We start from the raw sequence: 6,008 nt of genomic DNA, 5'->3' as shown, positions 1-6,008 counted from the left end.
ATACCCCCCCCGGAGAGGACGACAGGTGAGAAGACGCTCTACACGACGAGGTCGCCTCACGTCTCTCCATCGTGGACCGGAGGACGCCGGCCACAGAGAGTCCAACTGCTTTCATCTGTGGATCGAGGATCGCTGGGCACCGGGTCGCACGACTGTGGGCTCTCCCAGGATACCCTCGGCCAGACGGGATACAGCCAGACTCTACCCCCCCCCCTCCAGCTGTCCTACAAGCAGTCGGAACCTTCCCCTAGTGTATCCAGCTATATAATCATTCAAGTATCATTGCTATTGTTCCCTAAATATTCCAGGTTGTATATTTGCTTCCTGCGCAATCAGAGATTGGACATTCGATATTGATCTACCTACGAATACTCATTTGCCATAAAAGTGCATACTATTTCAAATCATAAATGTAATTAAGTGATCGTTGTACATACCTTTTGCTATGTATTATTATTAAACGCAGACTTTCGACTTGGTACATTTGTGTTGGATCCGTTTCATCAGGTGGGAGTGTTTATCATAATTATTTATACCTAGTACTGGGTGGCCAGAGTCTAAAGTACAAGAGGTAGTGGTAGTAAGTATCATATCTAACAATACAGTCAGGGAATTGTACCCCTCAGTTACAATTGGTCCTTCGAGCCGGATGGTAATCAGTGTAATATTAATATAGTGTTATTAATATTAAAATGGCCTATGATGAACACTCCACGAAACGATCCTCCTAACCAACAACGCCCGCGGCGCAAACGACAGCTCCCTCAGTACCTAGAGGCTTACGCTGTCAGTCAACAACCTAGTCTTCTACCAACAGTAAACGCGGTAAAACTAGAAAGTAAAATTATGTCTAACCCTAACAACCAGGCTACCCCGACCATAGAGGCCCCTATGGGTTCTAACGTAACTGACCCAGCTCACGGTGGGGACCAGGGGGAACCAGACATGACTTTACACCCCGCCAATACCGAAGAAGTAGTCCCCGACAAGTCCCGGGAGGAAGACAACACTACCGAGAGAGAACTCGGCACGGAAGAAGATGAGGAGAGCACCGTGGAGATAGAGCTCCAAGACTCCGCACGGAGTACCCCAAGGGACGGCTCCCCTATACAACTGTCTTCTCCCAGCGAGGCAGAGAGGACACTACAGCAGGCATTCCTCGTCAGCCTGAAAGCCTCTACTGAACGCGATAGACTCCAGGGTGAACGCGATCGATTGCAGATACAGCAACGGAGCGAAGAAGAGCACATACGCCTGGAAATAAGACGCATTCAGAGGGAAGAGAATATGGCAAGAGACCGGGCCGACGCCCAGCGCGCCGCCACCGGTGCCCAGAGAGAATCGGATCTCACCAAGCGCGAAGCCGAGCGCGACAGAGCACAAGCGCAACTAATAGAACAGCTGATCAGAAGGACAACACCCCCTCCCTCCACCAGAGGCTCCAGGAACTCGTCTAGACATCACTCCAGGGCGGCATCCCCTAGCCGAGTAAGCGACCCTGAACTTGACCAACAGACGAGGTTTATACCCCCCGCAGACCCCCTTCCCCAACCGGTCCAAGCGAGACCCAGCCACCGGGAAGGAGCAGCATACACTGCGGAGAGGCTAAATCAGAGACTACAAGCCCTGGATGACCTAACGGAAGACGAAGAGGAAGAGGAGGAGAACCACGCCCGACGACAGCACAGTACTCTACCGGACCAGGAGGTCCAGTACAGCCCAGGCTATACCCCCGCGGAGCTGCGCTACAGACCCCCGACGCTATTCACGGGTGAGCACGACGCACGACCCGCACCGAGGAACAGCACCTGGACCAGCGGGCCATGGTACACAGCCGGTACCAGCCCACGGCAAGGAGCAGGAGGAGACTCGCCTAGGAGGCCTCTCCCCCAACGCTCGCCGATGTATCAACAATCCGCGTCATACATTGGCACACCTATGGTACCAGACTTCACCCAGGAGAACCGGGCCCAGTATACGGAGCTCCGCATGTGTCTGGAGACAATGTTGGTGGATGTCATTGATGAACGCCATAAATACGCGATACTACTGAAGCATTTAAAGGTACCCCGCGCGCACAACATAGCGCTCGCCTACGCCACTTCCACGACCCCATACACCGCAGCGCTGGTAGCGTTGGACCAGAGATATGGACGTATATGGGATTACGTGATCCAGGAGATCAGGCACATCGACCGCCTACCCCCAGCAACAGACAATCGAGCACTGGACGACCTGTCCATCAGAGTGCAGTCCCTGGTAGGGATGCTGGGAGCGCAGAGGGAAAAGGGTAGGCATGAACTATACGCCAACTCAAATGTAGAGAGGATCTTGGAGAAGCTACCGCCCGCCCGACAGGAGCGCTTTAGGCGGCAGAGAGACCACCGAGACCCTAATGGCCCCGAACCGAACCTCCTCGATCTAGCCGACTTCCTGGCGAGAGAAGTCAGCAGCTTACGGCTAGATACATTCGGACGGAGCACCCCTGGCTCCAGAGAAGGAACCAGGAGACTAAATGATGGAAGAAGATCGGTGACTGTCATGCACCAATCGGAGTCAGTGCCAAGCAGTAGGAGCCACAGTACCCCCTCAAGAAAGGAGAAGTGGAAGATAGTGTGCCCCTACTGTGAGAAAGAACACTGGCTAGCACAATGTGACTCATTCCCCAAGATGAATGCGGAGGAAGCGAGTCAATGGATAAAGTCCAACAGACGCTGTTTTCGCTGTGCGCGATCACACATGGCAGCCGAATGCCGCTTAAAGAAAAAGTGCAGTCGGTGCGATGGAGCCCATCTGGACATACTCCACGACAGTAACAGACGGCGGCCTCCACCCGCACCATCAAGCAGCAAAGCAAGCGTCATGTACATCGACCCCGCCAGCAGCAGCGGAGCCAGAGTGCTCTTAAAGGTAGTCCGTGTGACATTGAGCTACCAGAATAAAGTCATGGACACTTACGCCGTCCTTGATGACGGGTCAGAGAATACCCTTCTGCTCGCGTCCGCTGCGGCCCAGCTAGGGCTGCGGGGGAGCGAAAACCAAATGACAATTCGGACAATAAGAAGAGATTTGAAAACGATAAAGGGCGAGAATGTCTCATTCTCTATCGCAGCAAGCGGCCAGCCCGAGCGACGGTACAGGATTACAGACGCTTTCACCAGCCAAGAAATAGGACTCTCGCGGTACACATACCCCGTAGCCAAGCTGATGGAGAAATATGTACATCTACGCAAGCTACCGATCCCACTCATAGACGGTGCTACCCCGACACTGTTGATAGGCTCCGACCATGCAGACCTCATTGTCCCGATAGACCGGGTTCATACAGGACCCAGAGGCTGTCCTGCAGCAGTCGAGACCCGCCTAGGATGGACTCTCCAAGGCCCACTCGCCAAATCTCTCAACCGAACCACAGCCACTAGCTGTCTCCACTCCCGAGTCACAGAGGGAGACACCGCACTCCTGCAGCATGTAGAGAGGCTATGGACCTTAGAACAAATGCCCTTTAAGAACGAAAAGAAAGACATTCGCTCTAAAGACGACATCTACGCCATTAACCTCCTCGAGACGGGAACAAAGAGAGTCCCAGTCAGCGGCGTGTTGAGATACGCCACGCCACTCCTGCGGCGGGAAGGGATGCCTACCTTTCACGCAAAGAAAGACGCCACAGAGCGGTACCTACTAAACACAGAGCGGCGCTTAGCCAAGGACCCCGCCCAAGAAAGTGTATACCGCGCTGAGATTGAGAAGCTCATCACAGCGGGACACGTCACAAAGATTGACATTAAAGAGGCCGACCAGACGACTGAATCGTGGTACGTGCCCCACCACAAGGTTCATCACAACGGCAAAGACCGCATCGTGTTTAACTGCAGCTACCAGATCGGATCCCAAAATCTGAATAAAGAGCTATTGCCCGGTCCTACACTCGGCCCCTCCCTACTAGGCGTACTACTCCGCTTCCGCCAGGACAAGGTGGCTATCAGCGGGGATATCAAAGGGATGTTCCTGCAGGTGAGATTAGTAGAGGAGGACAAGCCCCTGTTGCGGTTCCTATGGAGAGAGAGGCCAGGAGATGAGCACCCAGCCATCTACCAATGGGAAGTCCTCCCTTTCGGAACTACATGCAGCCCATGCTGTGCTACATTTGCACTACAGAGACATGTCGCAGAGGACCCAGCAGCGGACGAAGAGGTCCGACACAGTGTGAAGAACAGCTTCTACGTAGATAACTGTCTACAAAGCGTTTCGACCCAGGAAGAAGCCGAGGCTCTCCTACTTAAACTCCGCGCCTCTCTGATCAAAGGCGGCTTTGATCTCAGGCAGTGGGCCAGCAGCGATCCGCACGTACTGCGCAGCCTCTCCTCCGAGGACAAGGCAGCGAGCAGCGAGACCTGGATGGCCACAATCCCAGGAGAAGCCCAAGAGATGACACTAGGACTAGTGTGGCGCTTCAAAACAGATTCGCTCCACTATAGACACAAACCCCTGACCACGGAGCAGGGAAGGTCGACGGCAATACCGACCACCAGACGGAGTGTGTACAGAACACTCGCCCGACAATATGACCCGTTAGGATGTATACTACCGTACACCACCAGGGCAAAGATAATTGTACGAGCATTGTGGGACAAGGACCAGGGTCTGGGACGACCCCATTCCCGCACACCTTGCATCCACCTGGAGAGAGTGGGAGATGGAACTCCACTCACTCCCAGGCGTTAATATACGCCGAAGCTACTTCCCACCCACGGTGAGGCCAGAGACATGTAAAATGGATCTACACGTCTTCAGTGACGCCTCCGAGGTCGCCTACGGATCAGTAGCCTACTTGCGGGCCCAAGAAGAGGGGGGAGAGATCTACACAGCATTAATCCTCGCCCGCTCGAGAATAGCCCCACGCAAGCAACAGTCTATCCCACGTCTAGAGCTCTGCGCAGCCCTCGCAGGAGCGCATCTAGCCACGCTCATCCAACGTGAGCTCACCATTCCGGTGCATAGAACAATCCTGTGGTCAGATTCCACGACAGTACTCGCCTGGATCAAATCGGATTCATGCAAATACAAAGTCTTCGTGGGAGTCAGAGTCACTGAGATTCAAGAGTTAACCGGAGAGTTAACCGGAGAAGCAAACTGGCGCTATGTTGATACAAAACACAACCCAGCTGACGTCATCACCCGGGGAATGTCCCTAGATGACTTAACCCGTCATAACATCTACAGTGACGGACCAGCATTCCTCAAGCTCCCGGAAGGAGATTGGCCCACGCCCACCCCGAGGGAAGCAAGTGACGAGGAGGCTGAGAATAAGAAACCCATGTTCTGTGGATTGAGCACTGTTGTCTCCGCAGACCCCAACATAGACGATTGCATTACCATAGAGAGTGCGCAGCAACGGACATTCCTGCGGCACCACCCAGAGATTAAGTCCCCCGCTGATATGTCAGCAGCTGACTACGAGGAAGCAGAACTGCTTCTACTGCAACGAGCCCAGAGAGACTTGTTCCCCGATGAACTAGACTGTCTACAGGGAGGAAAGCCCGTCCCATCAGACAGCAGATTGATTCATCTGGCCCCCGAGAGTGACACACATACCCTCATCAGAGTGGGTGGTCGCCTGCGGAGAGCCCCCAATTTACCGGATGACATTAAGTACCCGATCGTATTGAACAGCCGACACAAGGTCACAGAGCTGATTATAAAGAAATACGACGAGGATGTACACCACGCAGGAGCAGAGAGAGTCTTCGCGGAAATCAGACGTCGTTACTGGATACTTCAAGGAAGAGAGGCGGTGCGACGCTTCCAGCGAACCTGTCTAGACTGCCGAAAGTGGCGCGCGCAGCCCAGCATACCACGGATGGCAGACCTACCTCCATGTCGCCTCCGACTCGGCGACAAGCCATTCCACTCAACAGGCATGGACTGTTTTGGCCCGCTGCACATAAAGAAAGGAAGAGGCACCGAGAAGCGGTGGGGTATTGTATTCAAATGCATGACCACCAGAG

This window comes from Notolepis coatsorum (assembly GCF_963971535.1).
Source record: "Notolepis coatsorum genome assembly, chromosome: 2".
Lineage (NCBI taxonomy): Eukaryota > Metazoa > Chordata > Actinopteri > Aulopiformes > Paralepididae > Notolepis > Notolepis coatsorum.
Note: the sequence above shows the minus strand (reverse complement) of the source record.